Consider the following 20015-nt stretch of genomic DNA (forward strand, 5'->3'; position numbering starts at 1 on the left):
CACCAAAGTTTTTCGTCTCGTGGAGGCAAAGTTGTCTCAGAACATAAATTACTAGAATTCAGTTTAATTGTATATAGTGTATGTCACCGGTGTCAACCAGTTAGAAAGGCTAAATTCATGGTTCGTTCAGGTGTTAAAAATCTTTGAAAATGCTTCAATTTTGGCTTTTCAAGGTCGGAACAGTGCTTGAATATTGGCTGATGTGCTTACAATTATTGACATTATTGCCATAAGATGTTTCTCTGCAGATTTACTTGACAGACCACGCATCAAGGAAAAAAAGAAAATGGGTTTCAAAATGCCGCTGCTATTACATTGCATTGTATGGGGTTATCATGTGAAGCGTCGTCGCCCCCTACAGGTACATCGGATCATGTACATCACATTGAAATGCAAATGTTAACCAAGGCTCTGCTCATAAAACCTGCTTACAGCAATGCAGAAAAAGCCGAAGCTAAAAGAAAACAGTGCCTCCTTTCAAAATCAAATAGACTCAGAAGCGCAACAAAAGCAAAACAGAAAAATCTTAAGGCTTTTGAAGAAAAAAAAGGGACAGAAAATATGAAGGAACTGATTCCCCCAGATGGTAACACTCAATTCATATGTTGCGCTGAATGTGGACAAAAAGGTTTATTAGAGAATGATGCACGAGTTAAGTTTAGATAGTGGAAGTGAAAGATACATGTTCAAATTATTTTTCTCGTCCAGCCAGCCCAAACTCCACCATGACATAATCTCCCATTCTTCCAGATTAGCCACTATAGCATTGTCAATGACAATTCAGACAATCCTAATTCTAAATGTTAAAAGACTGAAGATGGACTGGTTTAATTGTAAAGTAGAACCACTGGATATGACGGACTCTCCTGAGGTGTCGTATGGTGGGGCTATTCCCAACACTAAATGTTCAAAGAAATTTTTTTTTTTTTTTAAGATTATTGTTTCTAAACGTAATGATGGCACCATTTCACCGTTGCCTCACCAAACCACACTGATGCGTGGATGCAGATAGTTGAGCTTGGAGTTACCGATTGCAATCTGCTTGTTTTCCTCTCGATCAGTGGCATGGACTTGCACTTTAACTAGACCCTCCTTTAGCGCTTGACGGTGGCTTCCTTCTTTTCCACAACTCTGGGTAACAAACACAGGGTCCTACAGCATAAGGCAAGTTAAATTCATAACAGACTTTTTAATGCCTTCTTGAAATCAAACTTAAGATTGAGTCAAGTAAAAAAAAAACATGAATAAGAAGCAATTTTAAAACCGGGCCGCCGGACTGTTGATGGATTTATTTATTTTTTAAAAGAAACGTGTCTGTACTGCGTCACCAGTCACAGAAATATATCATGCCACATTATCATTGGAAAGCATAAACTTGGGATTTGATCACAATCAGTCTGAAATAACATACCTGAAAACTGTAAAGTTAGCGTAACTCACCAAGTACGTCCCCTGGCTGTCATCAAACGCTTTCAATGTACGCATAAATGGCTCGTTACATCCAGGGCAATCTAAAATAATCATACCGTGTAAAATATTTACTCCAAAGCACACGACAATGCAGACTGATTAAAAAAAAAAATCTGCCTCACAGCATTTCTGCTTTTCTGGACTTTCTTTGGAGTAATTTGTTTGATACCCTCCAAAACTCTCCTTTAAAAATACATAGATAAGTAATATTATTCCCAATACGGTCGTTAGGCTCTGATCTTTTGATACACACTACTCTTGGTCGATTTGAGGCTTTTTTCACAGCCCGAAGCCTGCATTAGCATATACGGACTTGTTTGATAATAGGATGATCACCTGTAGATCTAAATATCTTCAGCCAGTAGTAAACGTTTTGAATGATGATTGACTCATTAGTTAGCCAATTAAATTTCCGACATAATTTTATGAAATTTTATGGGGCATATTCAAATCAAAGTCGAAAATAAACGTGCGTAAATGCATGATCCATTTTCACGCACAATTTCCACGGGCAACGTGGACAATCGGTGAATGACTTCTGGAAAGAGAGGTCAAACAATTACAACTCTTTCACAATGTCTTAAAATGGTCAAAGTAAAATACACAGCTGCAAAGGTTTTATTGTTATGAAAATAAATTAAATTGGTCTTCTCCTAATGGCCACTTTTGGAAATGCCTAAACCTACCCTTAGAAAAGTGTGTAAAATACAATGTTTGGTTTTACAGATTGTGATCATATTTAACAAGGTACTGGTGAGGCTTCAAGCTATTGTCTATTGTATTGTCACCTGTTGTCAGCTAAGTTGCATATGCTACACTCATCTGCAAGCATTTAACCAGACATGGGGACTTGAGACTTAGTGACTTGGACTCGAGTCGACTCGAGTCGCTGTTTTTATGACTTGTGACTTGACTTGGACTTGGCAATCTAAGACTCGGGACTTGACTTGTGACTTGACTTGCCCAAGAAAAAAATACTTGGGACTTACTTGGGACTTGAAGGTGAAGACTTGAGACTTACTTGAGACTTGCACATGTGTGACTTGGTCCCATGTCTGCATTTAACTGCCCCAAAAAAATCCAAGCGAGAGTAAAAACTGTTTCTGTGTGATCTATCTTAGATTACTTAATGTAAGTAGCACTTGCAGTGATCATTTCAATTTGGGAAAAACCTAAGAGTCTTACCTTCCAAAAACCGTCCATATTCTCCAAACGCTTCAAGAACAGCATTCAATTCACCTTGGATTGGAATTTTAGGTGAAATTGTTTATCTTCATTTTATTGAAATCATATTTTGGTCTAGTTGATAACTTGTATATTTCTTAATGTTGTGGTCCCCTAACTACGGCCTTCCACATTTGCCAATTTTCTGTCGTCCGCACAAAAAAAATGTCCCTGATAGAAAATTTAATTGCACCTCTGATATCAAGTTTGACTTTGTGGAGTCTCCTAAAATTTTCATTTTTCTCATATTTATTTTATTTATGGTGTATCTATGTCAGTTAAAAAAAAGCTATATTTTTTTCTGTTCAAGGATTAAATAGGTTGTGACCTTAAAACAAGAACATTTCATTTATCAACAAGACAAAAGATTAGCAATCATTTTTCTTGCTAATGTTTGTAGGCTCAAATGCAGGCAAAACTACGGACTGGGCATTTAACGGGATTCAACAGAATTTGCAGGAATCTCTCAGAATGTTACACCGAAGTGCAACGAAGTCCAACAAGCACAACAAGAATAAACAGGTATCAAACAGGCATGAACAGGTTTTCAACGAGGGTAAACGACGATCTGGCAAAGGGCAGTCCCAAAAGGCACGTTTAAGTACCCATAGGAGTAATCAGGAAATGCAGGTCAGCCGGTGTCAAGGGGCGGGGCCAGTTGGGCGCCATGACAACCGTGCAGGACATGACAGAACTTCCCTTCAAGGGACAGCTCCTGAGGTCCCGAAAAGAAACAAATACTACACCCCCCAGAATGGGTCAACGCTCCCAAAGAGGGTCACCCCACTCACTCCCCCGAAAACGCAGGAACGGGGAGAGGCAGGGGTGGCAGGTGGACGAATAGGAGCGGTGAGCAGACGAGTCGGACTCAGATGGGTCGGGCGTTGCAGGAGAGTCGAACTGGCGAGTCGAAGAGTCGGAATGGCAGGTAGACGAATCGGGGTGGCAAGCAGACGAGTCGGACCGGTGGGTAGAAGAATCAGACAGGCGGACGGGTGAATCAGGCAAATATCTGAAATACTTTTGCCCCCCTCAACAAAAATTGAACAGTTGTATCCATCTGTATATACAGGACTGTCTCAGAAAATTAGAATATTGTGATAAAGTTCTTTATTTTCTGTCATGCAATTAAAAAAACAAAAATGTCATACATTCTGGATTCATTACACATCAACTGAACTATTTCAAGCCTTTTATTATTTGAATATTGCTGATTTTGGTTTTTAAATACTTGGTAAGAGAAAAATTACCATTAATTACCATAAACATTACCTCATTACCATATTTTTCCGCACCCCACCATATGATATATTTAACTTATTATCCCACACCTCAGAACAGATTAATGTCATATCATATGGGTCCACTGTACAATAAAACCAGTTCTTCCAGTGTTTAAACATTTAACCCCCCTCAATAGAATAACCATTCATTATAATTTTATAGAGTAGAGTGTGATGTGCTCAACTCGTAGCGGACAACAGCCCACCGTGTCCGCCGTCTCTCCCTCCTTTTCAATACCAGCTCTCATTACCTGCTTTTTCCCATGTCAAAGATGCAGGTATCAATGAAATGGCCGAAGCAGTCAAGTTTTCATCCCCATTACTTTAATTTACGAGTATTTAACAGTCAAATCAACCATATCCAGCCCTCAACATTGTTAGCTAACCAGCATTTTATGCAAATGTTTCTCCACACAAAATGTGAAACTTTTGAAAACCACAAATTGTTAAAGGGACATAGTGTATTATTTGACCAACATACATCTGCATTATGTAGAGCAGAGGTTGGGAACCCATGGCTCGCGAGTCAAAAATGGCTGTTTTCATGAGTACATTACTCAGAATTAAAGTTAAGCTGAAATCTTTCTTAAAATATATGGTATGGCTCTATCTCTAAAATATTTTGATACATGGCTCTTTGGGTCAAAAAGGTTCCCGACCCCTGGTGTAGTGCAACTAAAACGCACAATAATACAAGCGACAGAGACACAAAGCGACCAAAACACCCCATTTTACTTCTCATTTTTTTGCACAGCCTTTTTTAGGTTTTTGGGTACCTGTAGCAGCAAGGTGGTAGACTATTACTTTAGCTTCCTTTATATATACTTCCTTGATATTGATGTTACGAACAATGAGTATTAAAAATGCATAATTAAATAATAATTAATGTATTTTTGCTCATTATTTAAATCAATATTTTTTTTTGTAATTGACGTTTGTTTTTTACAAATAGAGGGCGCGAAAAAATACACACTATCCCTTGAGCTTTAAAAAAAAAAAAAAAATTGTAAATGTGGTAGAATGGTCAGTCCACACCTGCATAGGGTTGTATTATTTTGCCCAAAAATGAAATCTTCAGGGTATACCAAAAATTGTAGACACACTTCCACATTAAATAGGCAATAAACATATTTTTCTGTTCTATCATTCAGAGTAAGAATGGTGTACATGTACAGTGCATCCGGAAAGTATTCACAGCGCTTCACTTTTTCCACATTTTGTTATGTTACATTCCAAATTGTTATCTCAAAATTCTACACAAAATACTCCATTATGACAATGGGAAAACGTTTGTTTTTTTTTTTACTTTTTTTTAATTTATTAAAAATAGAAAACTAAGAAATCACATTTACATAAGTATTCACAGCCTTTGCTTGATACTTTGTTGATCCACCTTTGGCAGCAAATACAGCCTCAAGTCTCTTTGAATATGATCCCACAAGTTTAGCACACCTATCTTTAGACAGTTTTGCCCATTCTTCTTTCCAATAAGTCTCAAGCTCAATCAGGTTGGATGGGTGACGTTTGTGCACAGCCATTTTCAGATCTCTCCAGAGATGTTCGATCGGATTCAAGTCTGGACTCTGGCTGGGCCACTCCAGGACATTCACGGAGTGGTTCTGAAGCCAATCTTTTGAGATCTTGGCTGTGTGCTTTGGGTCGTTGTCCTGCTGAAAAATGAACCTTCGCCCCAGCCTAAGGTCAAGAGCGCTCTGGAGCAGGTTTTCATCCAGGATACCTCTATATATTGCTGCATTCATTTTTCCTTCTATCCTGACTAGTCTGTCAGTTCCTGCTGCTGAGAAAACATCCCCACAGCATGATGCTGCCACCACCATGCACTGTAGGGATGGTATTGGCCTGGTGATGAGCGGTGCCTGGTTTCCTCCAAACATGGCGCCTGGCATTCACACCAAAGAGTTCAATCTTTGTCTCATCAGACCAGAGAATTTTGTTTCTCATGGTCTGAGAGTCATTCAGGTGCTCTGACATGCACACTCAACTGTGGGACCTTATATAGACAGGTGTGTGCCTTTCCAAATCATGTCCAATCAACTGAATGTACTGCACGTGGACCCCAATTAAGCTGTAGAAAGATCTCAAGGATGGTCAGTGGAAAAAAGAGCTTAATTTTAAGCTTCATGGCAAAGGCTGTGAATACCTATGTAATTGTGATTTCTTAGTTTTCTATTTTTAATAAATTCAAAAAAAGTAAAAAAAAACGTTTTCACATTGTCATAATGGAGTATTTTGTGTAGAATTTTGAGATAAGAGAATAAATTAAAACAATTTTGAAAGAGGCTGTAACATAACAAAATGTGGAAAAAGTGAAGCGCTGTGAATACTTTCCGGATGCACTGTATACTGCGTTTACATTCGTACATTAAATAGTTGTTCTGAAAACATTCTTTAAATGTGAAAATAAAGCTGGAGTGCAAAAACTTTGAGGCATCTGTGTTTCATATTTGAAATGAAATGAAATGAAATGAAATTTCATTTCATATTTGTTGCACTTAGCATTATTTCCACATTTCCAGATTGTTTTCAAAACATTGTATTTCACACAAGCATAAGCTCAGAAGCAGCCATTATTATTCCAAAAGCAAATCTAAAGTATAAAAAGTTTTGGCTATTCAAAGTCAAAGTGTCTATACATTTTTTGCACAACCTGTATTCACAAAATATGTATATTTTCATTAGTTGATTTTCCCCAAATAATTGTATCGACAAGTTTATCAAATTAATGCCAATTGCAATATTATTCATCCATCCATCCAATATCTGGACCGCTTATCCTCAGTAGGGTCGCGGGGATGCTGGAGCCCATCCCAGCTATATTCGGAAAGTGGGCAGGGGACACCCTGAACTGGCTGCCCGCCAGTCGCAGGGCACACAGGGACAGACAATTTGCTCGCTCATTCACACCTTGGGACAATACTTGGGATACTGGTAGCCGGGACAGGAGAACAAAGCTTGGATCGGGGATCGATACAGGAAATAGAATCAGGATATGGGTAGCCAGGACAGGAGAACGGATTTTGGATCGGGGAATGATACAGAAAACAGATTCATGGTTACGGGTAGCTGGGACAGGAGAACGGGGCTTCAATCGAGAATCGATACAGGAAACGTGTCAAGATCAAATTGGGAGCCAGAGTAAAAAGTGCTTCCCTTGCATGTGCTGAGGTTCGCAGACGGACTGACCAAAAGTGAACGAGAATTACGTGTTTTGATAGGAGGAGGGCTAATTATGGAACAAGTGGCAGCTGGGGCTGAACGAGTGAGCGCGGGTGAGAGCAATGGGCAAATCATGACAAGTGCAACCAAAAACTAGTGCCACAAAACACAAGATTACGAAACTACTGAGACTCAAACCGACCAAACTGCACTATTTTTTTTGTATTATTTTGCCCAGCCAAGTAGTGTTTTTCTATTGGGGGTACACTTAGCAACAAGATTGCTGGCAATCCTGTTATGTAAATTAAAAAAAAAAAATCTTGACCGCCCTCAAAGAATGCACGTCTCGATGATGGTTCATGCATATTTTGCTTACTATTCAAAACAACAATGCTTTTTAATAAATGACGTTATTTTGTCACTAGGAGGGTCTAAAATATACACAAAGTCTCTTAAAGATACTAAAGAAATCATTTTTAAAATAGCATTCCCTTTGAAAAATGTATGTTTTGCCAGGTAATCCATACCATTCCTCAAATGGTGGTAATATATTTTTTCAATGATTGCTTATCAATTGTACTAAAAAGTTGCATTTACTTTGCATAGTAACGAGGCTGCCTTTAATGAAAACCATGCCTTGTCTTGAAACAGCATTTCCCAAAATCTATGTCGTTTGATACTTTAAGAAAAATCTAACAGTAGTATGTTAATTTAAATAAACATTCTATCTATCTATCTATTTAATGATAAAAATTTGGGGGGGACCATGGCCAACCCAAATGCCCAAACACCCAAACAAGATAAGCACCTCGGCACCTAAGATGGTCATGCTTTCGTCCCTCCAGATGAAACGGGACAAAGGAAAGCAGCCATGACACTTGGGTCAGGGTGACGTAACACACTCATCTGTTCAACATCAGGGCCCAACAGCTTTCACTGGTTTACTCCTGCCGCATCATACGGGTGCCCTGCCCATCCCTTAGAAAGTGTCCAAACGTCCTACTATGCTTTCACAACACCTCTCTACTCATTACTATCACCAACAAGAGCTCTAGCTTCCACTATATTTAAACCTCTTTCCTGCTGTGCACTTATAACCCTATCCATCCACGACAATCACGGCCTTCCTCTTGGTCTCTTTCCATTTACTTCTGCTCTGTAGATCCTCTTCAACATTTGTTCCTCATCCATCCTTTCCATGTGTCCAAATCAAACCGAGTACTCTCTTATCTACACGCTCAGTTCCACTACTACTCCAGTTCTGTCTCTCACAATTTCATTTCTCAATCCATCTAATCTTGTCACTACTAAAATACAGTGGCTTGCGAAACAATTTGGCCCCGTTGAACTTTGTGACCTTTTGCAACCTTTCAGACTTCAGACCTCAAGATATAAAACTGTAATTTATTGTGAGGCATCAACAATAAGTGGGACATGATCATTAAGTGGAACACACATTTTTGGATATTTTAAACTTTTTTAACGAATGAAAAACGAAAAAGTGGGTGTGCAAAATTATTCAGCCCCTTCACTTTCAGTGCAGCAAACTGTCCAGAAGTTCAGTGAGGATCTCTGAATGATTCAATGTTGATCTAAATGACTAACGATGATGAATGGAATCCACCTGTGTGTAATCGAGTCTCTGGATAAATCACCTGCACTGTGATAGTCTCAGGGGTCTGTTTAAAGCGCAGAGAGCATCATGAAGAACGAGGAACACATTGGGCAGGTCCAAGATACTGTTTTGGAGAAGTTTAAAGCTGGATTTGGATACAAAAACATTTTCAAAGCTTTTAACATCCCAAGGAGCACTGTGCAAGCAATAATATTTAAATGGAGAGTATCAGATTACCCGGTCGTAGAGAGCTGCATGTCCTGCATGTTTTGGAGGTTTCTCTGCTCCAATACAGGTGATTCCAATCACCTGGATCGTTATCAAGCTCTCACAAAGCCTGCTAACAAGCTGAAAATTGGCGTCACCTGTGTTGGAGCAGAGAAACCTCCAAAACATGCAGGACGTGCGGCTCTCCAGGACCGGGTTAGCCACCTCTTTTATCCACAAAAAGTGTCGTTTAAAGTTTGTGTTGTGGCAAATACACTTGCAAATGTAGAATGGATTTGCATACATGTAGAAATTTAGAAAGACTTGCTTACGTTTGTGGGAAAAGGTCGGGTAGACATCCTTGAAGATACTCTTGGCAGACATTAAGTTTCCTTGAAGATAGCGTGCAAGGGACGGGACGCTCTGTACTTGATACGTGATACAGGACCGCCTTTTGGGGTGTACTCAATCGAAGCCTAATCGTCACTACCAGCTTTAAATACATTGTCATGTTCCTAGCTCTGTGAGATCTTTATTGACGCATCAATAAAGTGACATCTCCCTCCATAACGAAGCGGGCTCCTGTCTATTTCTTTTATCCACTTATGAGAAGACTTTCTCTCGATTATCGGACCTCCAATTTCTACAACATTTGGCGCCGCAACGTGGATTGGCACTAATTAAAAAAACAGACAAGGGAAAAGACTTCTCAGTGGAACGGTCTCGAATGAGCGGTTGAGGTAAGGATAGTTTTTTTCTCTCCTTGTTTCAATTTGCTTGTCGAGATTCGTGGGGGGACAGGAGCCTGTGACGTCGGAGCTAAATTATGAAAATGCGTGCACGTGGGATTTTCCGTCTATAATCTGGCCCAAGTTCGGACGGATGAGATATGTAAACTGAGTTGAGATTTATTTATTTTTTTTTTGTCCCGGGAGTTCGGTGCTCAAAGAATCCTGTTTGTTTTGGGACGTAGGCTGCTTGAAAAAGGAAAAAAGGCTAATTTTACCTGGATAAAATGGTGCAGCGGCGTCGGTATTTGTATATTTATGGTTGTCTTGAGATCTGTGTAAAGCTGTGATAAGACGTCGTCATTTGCTAAAGTGACAGTTCGAGAGTAGACGATCTATGTATGGTTAATACGGGGCATGTTTTATGTGTTTCCCTAGTCGATTGATGGTTTGGGAGGGATATGTAACCTTGCACTTAGGAAAAAGTGTGGTGCATGGAACCTCGCCATTTTCTACAATCTAAAAGGTTATACCGGCGTTAGAAAAATGAGCAGTAATCAGATGTTGTATTATTAAGATATATTCGCATAGAAACAAGCGATACACAGAATGTGTGAGAATTGCTGACATGTTTTCAGTCTGGGAGATGTCTCATTCGGGAATGTTGGTGTGTGTGCCAGCTGGCGTTAATTGTGCGTGTGTCTCTCTGTATGTGGATGTGTGTTCTGTTCGGTTCGGTTTCTCCCCCGCCCGCCTGAGTGAATGTGCGCGGGTGATTTATACTTAACTGTTTAAGGGCTAGGAGAGCCTGTGTTTCTTTTTGTCTTTTTTGTTTTTTGTGTTGTTTGGCGTTGGGAGAGGAGTTAAGGAAGCATGGATGAGTGATGGAGTGACTGCTTATTCTACGTTTTACGGTCTTGTATGTGCTTTAGAGTGTTTTGCTTACCCCCACCACTCTCCGTCTTTCCCCCGTCTTTCGCTCTGTGTGAGTTGAGCTCAACCGTGTGTATTCCCGCTCCGATCACCTCCCCCCACCCCCGTCTTTCCCCCGTCTTTCGCTCCTTTACTGTATGGAAAAAAAAAAAAAAAGTGGAGGGATTACTTAATTCGTCAAGTGCTCCGTTTGCGTGTGGCCTTTTGATTTGTGAGATCTTGTTCCGATAAACGTGATAAGTATAGTTTGGGTAAATTGAGGAAACAATTTGGCAAGCATTTTCAAAAGACAATGAGGGGCAGATTACTCGATCTTGAGGAAGACCATGACAAATTTAAGAATTTAATTGCTTAGGTGATCTCTTCATGGTCATTTAACCTAGACTAAACATCCGAGTTTGTAAACATAACCGATTTAACAGGATTCAGAAGTCAGACGGACTGTTGAAAAGGGCTGAAGATGGCAAAAAACAAACAAAGACGTTCACTCATCCGTTGTCTGCGCCGCTTGTCTACAGCAGGGTCGTGGGGACACTGGAGCACATCCAGGCTGTCCTCAAACAGTGAGCAGGGGGCAATCTGAACTGATTGCAGCCAGTTTCGAGGAGAAAGAGGTAGACAACTGGGCACCAAGGTCAGTGTGGCACTGATAAAGCTCATGGCACATTCCTGCAGCGGATTGCGAGTGGAACGTCACGATGGACTGAGCCAGACGGCCAAGGCCGTCGACGAGGCGGTGATAACGAACAACACGAGTCTGCATTGAATCACGCTAGAATCTTGTTGATTGACGTAGTGTTTACAAATCTGAGGAATATTGATACGTTTGGATTGTGAATTATTTTATTTTTAACACAGAAATACTGCTAAAATTGTATTTTGAATCTGCTTTCCAGGAAAACGGTGATGTGTCTCCAGATGCAGGAGCATCAGGAGGATTATTAAGGAGAATAGGTAACAGGGGAATACCTTTGACTTTATATCAGATACAGGCCACGGCAGACGGAGAGAATAATAATAATAGGAGTAATAGGAATAATAGGAGCAGTGCCATCAAAAGATCTAGGTGCGGGAACAGTAATTAGGTTTTTGATTAGAGAAGTTATTCCGCGATTTGGCATACCGTCAGAAATAAGCTCGGATAACATTTGTTCAAAAGGTCGTGAAGGGCATCTTACAAAAACTACACATTAAACAACGGTTCGGTGAGGTTTATCAACAAAGTCAAGGGATGGTGGAAAAAAGTAAATGGAATATTAAAATCAAAGATAAACAAGATCTTTGTGAGTACTAGGCTCAACTGAGGGAATGCGCTACAGTTAGCGCTGATGAGTTATCGCATGCAAACTCATTGGATCACGCATTTAACACCGCATGAGATGCTAACAGGCAGACCAGCACCGCATCTGGGAGGTCCCTATAAGGGGCCGCCACTTGAGCAACTACAAACTGAACTGAGAGACTGTATGGGACAATTGACGGCTGTCATCTACTGGCTGAGAAGGGACAAGAGTCCAGAGTCGAACAACCATTTGAAAAGACGTCCCAGGGGATCTCGTCTACATCAAGGTTTCGACGAAAGAGGAACCATCCGAGGCGTGAGGGACCGTACACCGTCGTGAGGGCAACGCTGGCCGCAGTCCAGGTCGAGGGCAGCTCAAAATGGTACCATCTGAACCGCGGTACCACGGCTCACGCTGCCACCGTCAACGAGACCAAGCAAGATCAACAGGGCAGTAACGTTAAAATTAGGAAAACAAGATGTGGATGACAAAGCTGTGTGTGATAATAAATTGTCTGATATGATTGTTACTAGGAGCAGAGCTCGAGAAATCGCAGCGGCGAATGGAAATTGCGGGTCCGGAAGTGCAGCCGGAGATCCAAAAAGCGACGCTGCAGTTGCAGACCATGACGCATCCTAGAGACAGCGGCCCGGTTAAGTGTGACACTACTGTATAACATGCCAAAACGGTTGAGGATTTGGGAAGTACAAGTACATTTTACCTCATGAAGGGCTCACTGGCCCTGAGGTATGGAAGCTCGAAAGTACCAAAATCAAAAATATTACAGGAAAAGAGAAAAAATGTGAGATATGACGAAAATGTGTAAAATATAATGTTTAAAATATGGTGCCATAAGAAACATGCACTCGAAATCTTTTAAAGGGACAGTGTGTATACATTGACCCCAAGATGTCTTTGCACTGTGGAGTGCAACCGAAGTAAAAGTGCTGAACAGGATAAATAAGGAGAGTCACAGTGCCCAAAGAAGCACTATTTTCTTCTAATTATTACTCTAGTTTACAGTCACGTAGTCACACCAGCGGTCCCTGTTTTGGATGTAAATTGCTAAAAATACTTTATAAGAAAGCTAATTAAACGATTTAGGTTCACTATCAAGACATTTCTAATAAAAACTCGCAGGAAAAAACCTTAACCGAGAACGAACGTTTTATCCAGAAGCTGTAGCAAAGAAACTCAAACGTTTTGATTGGGTAAGTGTTAGGAACTATAAACAGGACATGCGCACTTTTACTCCATTGCCCAGCGCCTGTGCTAAAAGTAAATACGTAAGTGTCTTCAGTTGTAGGGATTTTTAACACTTTCGTTTTGGAATAGAGTGGCAGACAAAATGAGCGTCAGCACTCATAAGTGACGAAAGAGAGAGAGTCGAATTCTAAGTCGCTCAACACTCAAAACGTCACACAGTGAAAATTAAAATCGCTGAATGAAAGTACCGTAAAAATACTACGACAGTAATAAGGTAATAGAGAAATGCCCCTAGGGCAAGGGTGTCAAAGTCATTTGAACTCGGGGGCCACACGATAGAACAAACATTCTGTCGGGGGCCTGACTGGTAGATTCAAGAGAAAGAAATTGAGAGAGAAATAAAAGAGAAAGAGGGAAGGAAAAGAAAAAGAGAGAGAGCATGAGAAACAAAAGAGATAAAAAGTCATGAGAGAGGGGAAAAGAAAGGGGGAGAAAGAAAGAAATCCAGAGAGAAATAGAAAGACAGAAGGAGAGAAAAGAAAGCGTGAAGGGTAGGAAGAAAGAGGAAAGAGAGAAAAGGAAAAAATGTAGAGAGAGCAAAATAAAGTAAAAAGACTGAGAGAAAAAGAGAGACGAGGTGAGTGAAAGAGAGATAATGGTTGAGAGAAAAAGGGAGGAAGAGAAAGAAAGAAATCCAGAGAGAAATAGAAAGACAGAAGGAGAGAAAAGAAAGCGTGAAGGGTAGGAAGAAAGAGAAAAGAGAGGAAAGGAAAAAATGAAGTTAGAGCAAAAGAAGTTAAAAAGAGAGAGAGAGAGAAAGAGACAAAATAACAAAGAAAGAGAAAAAGAGAGACACAGAGAGTGAAAGAGACAGAGACAGAGTGGGAGAAAAGGGGTGGAAAAGAGAGAGAGAAAGCGAAAGAAATACAGAACAGTGTCTTTGTTCAAGGCACCTGGGTTTCATATTTCAACCTGCAGCCTCTTTGACACCTGTGCCCTAGAGGTATACTAAACAGTATCACAAAACTAACGATTCAATATAGTACTTTGAAACAGAGACATAGTACACTACATCAATTAAAAATAAATAACTACAGAACTAAATACCAAGTTAAGTGCAAGAAGGGCATTTATGAGCTGGCTCTCTTCAATAAATTGAGAAAAAAGCAGTTTTGTCCAATGAAAAAGACTGACTTAACCAATTACCAACAGCAATGACGTAATCTCGAAGCGACGAGATCTCATTAGCTAAGATCGGCGTGCAGAAGAATAAAAACTCGTACAGCAGAACCAAAGTAACGATGATGTAATGCGTTGAATCTTTGTTAAAGAGGAATTAAATGATAATGACAATTTAAGGGAAAAGTTTGCGTCCCCAGCATGAATGATGCATCTGGGACACAGGTACATGGTGAAATGAAAACACTGAGTGTATACAAGATAATTATACAGAATAGTTTAAAAAGAAAGAATGTTTAAGTAACAAAACTACTCATCTCTCGTTGAATATGCGAATGGAAAAAGGGTAAGAACTTTTAAGACGTGTAGTTATGCTCCTAATAAAGCAAGGGCGAGTAAAACAAAGAAGACGACTGGAAACCGTCCATAATTTCAGTGTCCATCTTTTCGTTGGTTATAAATGGACAAATTCAAAAGAGGCGTAATACATAAAAAGATTGTTTCCTTAGTTTTTCTCATATTCAATAATAGATTACTAGTGGTATGAATGATTTCGAATTATCAAAAATTAAAAGAAGTTTGAAAATGACGACATATTATCACAGGGAAGAAAATTCGAGACTAGAAATCATTAATAACGTAGCTGAAGCTATTTCAGTCACTGAATGAAATATTTCTTTTAAAAAGAAAAGAAAAAGAAAAACAAAGGGAACTAAGACAATTGCGTAAAAACGAAGATTGTTGCGCGGAATAAAAGATTAAGATAGTAATATAAAATAAATACGATTCAACAAGATAATTCATGAGTGACAAGTAGGTATTGCTTTATATCGAATCAACAATAAGAGATTATGATTACAGAGGGATGAAAAGACAATTAGAAATTTTTGACATTGAGTTCGAGTTAGCAGTTTTTTTAGGACAATTGGTTCCACACTGAATTTTTTAGAATGAGTGTTACGTTCGACAAATGATTAATAAATGTGAAACAATAGCTGACTTATGGTTTGGTTAAGTTAAAATGAAACAATGTCTATGGAAAAGAGCATTTTTGTTTTAGAAGACAATGAGAAAAAGATTGATCAATCCTGGAAAGGATTAAAGGAATTCAAAATAACGGATTAGTGGATTTAGAGACAACCATACAAGACGATTTTGGTGATTTAGAAATATAACTGCATGGGAAATGAATGGAAATTAATTAAACTAAGATAATTAATGTCTACTAGTACTTAAATTTAGAGAAAAATTTAGAAATTGAATAAACTGGCTAATTTACTAAAACATCTCAGTACGTAAGCACGATGAGACTTAACGAGACTCTAAGTGCCCCTGAATTACACAAAAAAGTTAACCTAGTATATTGTTTTGCTTTAATTCCGAAAGTAAAGGGAAAAGAAACACTAAGACAAACATACAACATAAGTTATTTAAATAAGGATAATTTGCTGAAAATTGGGTATGAAAAACTTGAGACAAAAGTATGAAAAACAACACATTAGGTGGTGTTTTTGGAGTTCCCCAGGGTCTTGAAAAGCACTATATAAATCCAGACCATTTATGATGGAATGGAATATACCTTTACGGACATAGTTACAAAACGGGTTCACATATTGTAACTGACAATTAAATTTGGCATGACACTCCATCTTCAGAGTTAGGTAAAGGTTCGGAAAAGATAAGGTTATAGTTATAATTAATACAATATTTACACAAGAATGTGCATTTAAAATGTTACATACAGTTGAGGTTTGTGTAAATATGCATTTGGTGAAAAATAGTCATTGTAGTGCAAAAAAAAAAAAAAAAAAAAAAAAGGTTGTCAGCATTGTGCAAAACATATAACAGTATTTTTATAGATAAGCTATGAAAATAAAAGGAAATTATTAAAAGGATCAATATCTAATTGAAGGCAAGTAAACATAGACATAACATGTTGTTTTGCTTTAGAATAAGAAGATACGTACCACGCAATACATAAGATTTTGTTATAGAAAAAGATGCTGAGCACAGGGGTGAACGAATTAATCAGATGGATAGATAGATAGATACTTTACTCATCCCCTGAGGGAAATTCACATTTCCAGCAGCATCCCTGAGCTGAGAACAATACAATAATAAAGCCAAAAGAATACAATATACAAATACCCAGTGTGACGTGCAAATGCCCACTTTAGCATGTTATATAGGGTAACTAAATAGTGCTACACAGAATACATATTGCAGTAAGATTCGGTAATGTCCAATGTAGGTGGTGTGGTTTAATGTACGTATTTTTGCGAGATGAAACCCATATCAATAGGATAGAAAGTAATCCAAGTGTTGAACAAATAAATAAATCACAAAAGTAGCGAAAATAACACGGGAGCTGCTGGAGTGGCTGCCATTCGTGACGGCGCCGGAAGTGACATTATCAAATACATTTTTCCACAATTGGGTCAGAATTAAACCTCTAGGGTTTAATCCAGCCATTCATGTGCAGTAAACCAAAGGAGAACAAGAAATGGGATGGTAAAGTATTACGATAATGTAAATCCTACTACAGAAATTCTATGAAATTACTAGAAAACGGAATATATAGCTTGGAAAACGGGACATAGTATATGGTACGGCTATAATTCTAAAAAGACCAACTACAGAAATTCTGCAAGAATACTGCTACAAAACTACAACAGCATTAATACTAGCGCTACTAAAAAAAAAAAAAATCCTTCAAAAATACTACAACAGACTTCGAAAATATTACAGAATCTTATTTTGTAAATATTATAAGATACTACTGCAGGAATGGTTGAGTTAAGTGCAGACCGGACCTGAACTCAATCGCTTAACGACCAGTTACTTTATTCAGCAAAATTGTCCAACGCTTAGGGAATAAACAAAACAGCAACTGGCTTACAGGCAAACAGGAACTCAAACTAGGAATACTCATAAAACAGGCTTTTACTCAGAACAGGCAAGCCCTTAAGAAGGACACACGCAAATTAGACGGTCGTCACGGCGACCATGCTAGACATGACAGAAATACTACATACGTGCACAGCTACAATGACACAGTTGTACCTCTACTTATAAGTTTAATTGGTTCTAGCAGTAAATATGGAATGATGAAACTATTGTAAATCGAAACACATTATCAATTTGAATCAATTGGATTGAAACGGGATTAGTCCGTTCCGAAAGCAAACGAACCTTGTTGAATCAACTGCAATTGCCCTGAAGGTATGCTGGTGTTCAGTAGGGGTTCATACATATACACAAAATAGATAAACATGAAATAAATATAATGAAATATAACATCATAACTGTAAATGAGGAAAACTGGATGTGTCCCCAGGCTCGTGACGCCAAAAGTTTGCCCACCCTTGACTTAGAACCATTGTTTTTGGGACGATGGACTGGTGGTTAATTGCGCTTTTAATGACGGATTTCTTTTTAGGTTCTTTTTAAGAAGCAGAATGTTGGAAAAAAATTTTGAGCTGATTGTAGGCGATGATGAAATAGGTCGATAAATTCTCTATAGAGCGTGACGTCTCGTTTGGTTTCATGTTATAGTCATCATAGTTCCATTCCACTCCATTTAGTTATTAGTATCGATACGACGACACACACACACGCACACTGCTGTCGTCTTAATAAAACTGAATCGTCTCTGCACCGCACAACACAGTGGCCACGATCACACTCTCAGTCCACTCTTGGCGCCCATACTCAGTCATCCCTCTCCTTAGAGCGCCCTAAACCTTGCTTCCTTGATTGAGTAGAAGGACGTGTATGAATAGTGCAATTGCGATAGAAGACAAGTTTGAATTACTGAAATTCCGAGTATTATGGGATGAGTCAGACGAAAGAGAGACATAGATTGTGAACTTAGGTTTTAACTCAGGGGGGAAGTTGAGACATTCCGTAAAAATAAGTTAAAACCTAGTTTTTTCCGAAATTGATGAAAAATTGTCTTCTGAATAAGCTCTCCATATAACTGTTTTTTGAGATTCAAATTACGAAATTTGGACGGATAGAAAAAATATTACACAGAAGAAATGTTGTAATATTACAGAATTTGCAATGTTTGTCAAATTGATTAACAAAAATCAATTAAGATAACCATTCACCATTAGCAAATCGCCCACATTGAGAACATTTTGGGATGGTATTTTTCATTTTTGGCAAAATAATTCACTTTGAGCGTGAATTACCTGCTTTCTTTGCAAAATACTGTTATTTTGAACAAGTTTACTTACTGAAGAGATCATATATAAGTTATGATTTTTATAAAAGGCAAAACAAAGAGTGAATCATAACAATAAAAACGTCTTTTCTTGGGTTAAATTGACAATTTAACAATCTATCCTGGTCATCTGCCTCGAGGGGAATAAATAAAAATAAATATAAATTGTTTATCTTCTAGTTAGAATTTTGGGATAGAATGCTCAAAATGGATAGGGCATCTTATAGTGGGGATTTTGATTTTCACTTAAAATAAATATAAAGACGTGCAACCAGTCGGAGTGCCGATGGACTACCAGAAACCAAATGTGTTAACGACAGTACAGACTAAAGTGACGGATAATATGCTAAACCTTAATGTGACGATACAGGCGAGAAGGGTACCGACACGCCAAAGTCCAGAAAAACCTACACCCACGGCGACAGCACTGAAGAGTGGGGTTACAACGCCGACAGCCAAAAATGAGTGCACGGCCAGTACGTAAAGTTCGGGAAATTGTGTAGAAGAGGAGAACCATAACCCTAACTCGGTAGTTGTGTAGGCGCATGGCCTCAGTGTGCACTGACTTAATTAGACTAATTAACTTAAATTTGTGTGGGCCATCTGTCTTGTTTTATGTTTTATGTTTGTTCAATGTTGTGAGTGTTTGTATTCTTTCCTGTATTCTTATCTTTCTTGTCTATATGGTTGTCCAGCGTTTAATCGGCCCACGTAACTGAAAGGATTAACAGAAAAATATCGAAGGAAAAGGAAAAAGGGAACAATACAGTGCTCAAAGAGACGAGAAAAACGTTTTTAAAAAAGGTAGACGGTTTAAAATGTATTGTTTTAGATAGAACCGATAGCACGTCTCGTTAGGAATCGAAAACGTTCGTTTTTTTAGAAATCGTTTTGACGCTAAGGGTGTGCAACATAACGTCCGAGAGCCTATGGAGTTCCCAGAAAAATAAATGTTTTTTCAGTTGGAAAACGATGGATTTAGAAGTGAAAAGTCTAGAAAAGTATGTTTGGTTATTTTAGGTGCTTTAGATTTTAGATTGTGTTAAATGCCAGAATAACACCAAGAAAGGATAGGATAATAACAAAAAGAAAAAAGTTAACCTATTCCGGTTTTCAGTTCAAAATTGGAAAATTAAGGAATGTGAAGACGAGGAAAAATCCAATTGAGTAAATTGGAATGGAGTAATTTGAGATGGAAGCATTGTTATACGAAAATAGTGGAAAAGCGTGAGTAAATACTTTCTTTTCATTGAATATGGAGGAAAAATTCATTGAGTCGAATAAAAATGAGTAAGATGAATCATTGTAGATCAATGCACGTCATTTTCACATTAAGTAGGTGAAGCTAAGATAGTAGATTGAATTGGTTTGGAATAAATAAATAAATAAATAAATGAATAAATAAGTGAGATGGTTATATGTCAATTTCCCATTAAACTAGTGGGCTAAAAAGCATGTGTTAGAGGGCGTAGGAGAAGGGAA

The sequence above is a fragment of the Urocampus carinirostris genome, chromosome 7 (genome assembly GCF_059441175.1).
Source record: "Urocampus carinirostris isolate Australia breed hairy pipefish chromosome 7, RoL_Ucar_1.0, whole genome shotgun sequence".
NCBI classification, from domain to species: Eukaryota; Metazoa; Chordata; class Actinopteri; order Syngnathiformes; family Syngnathidae; genus Urocampus; species Urocampus carinirostris.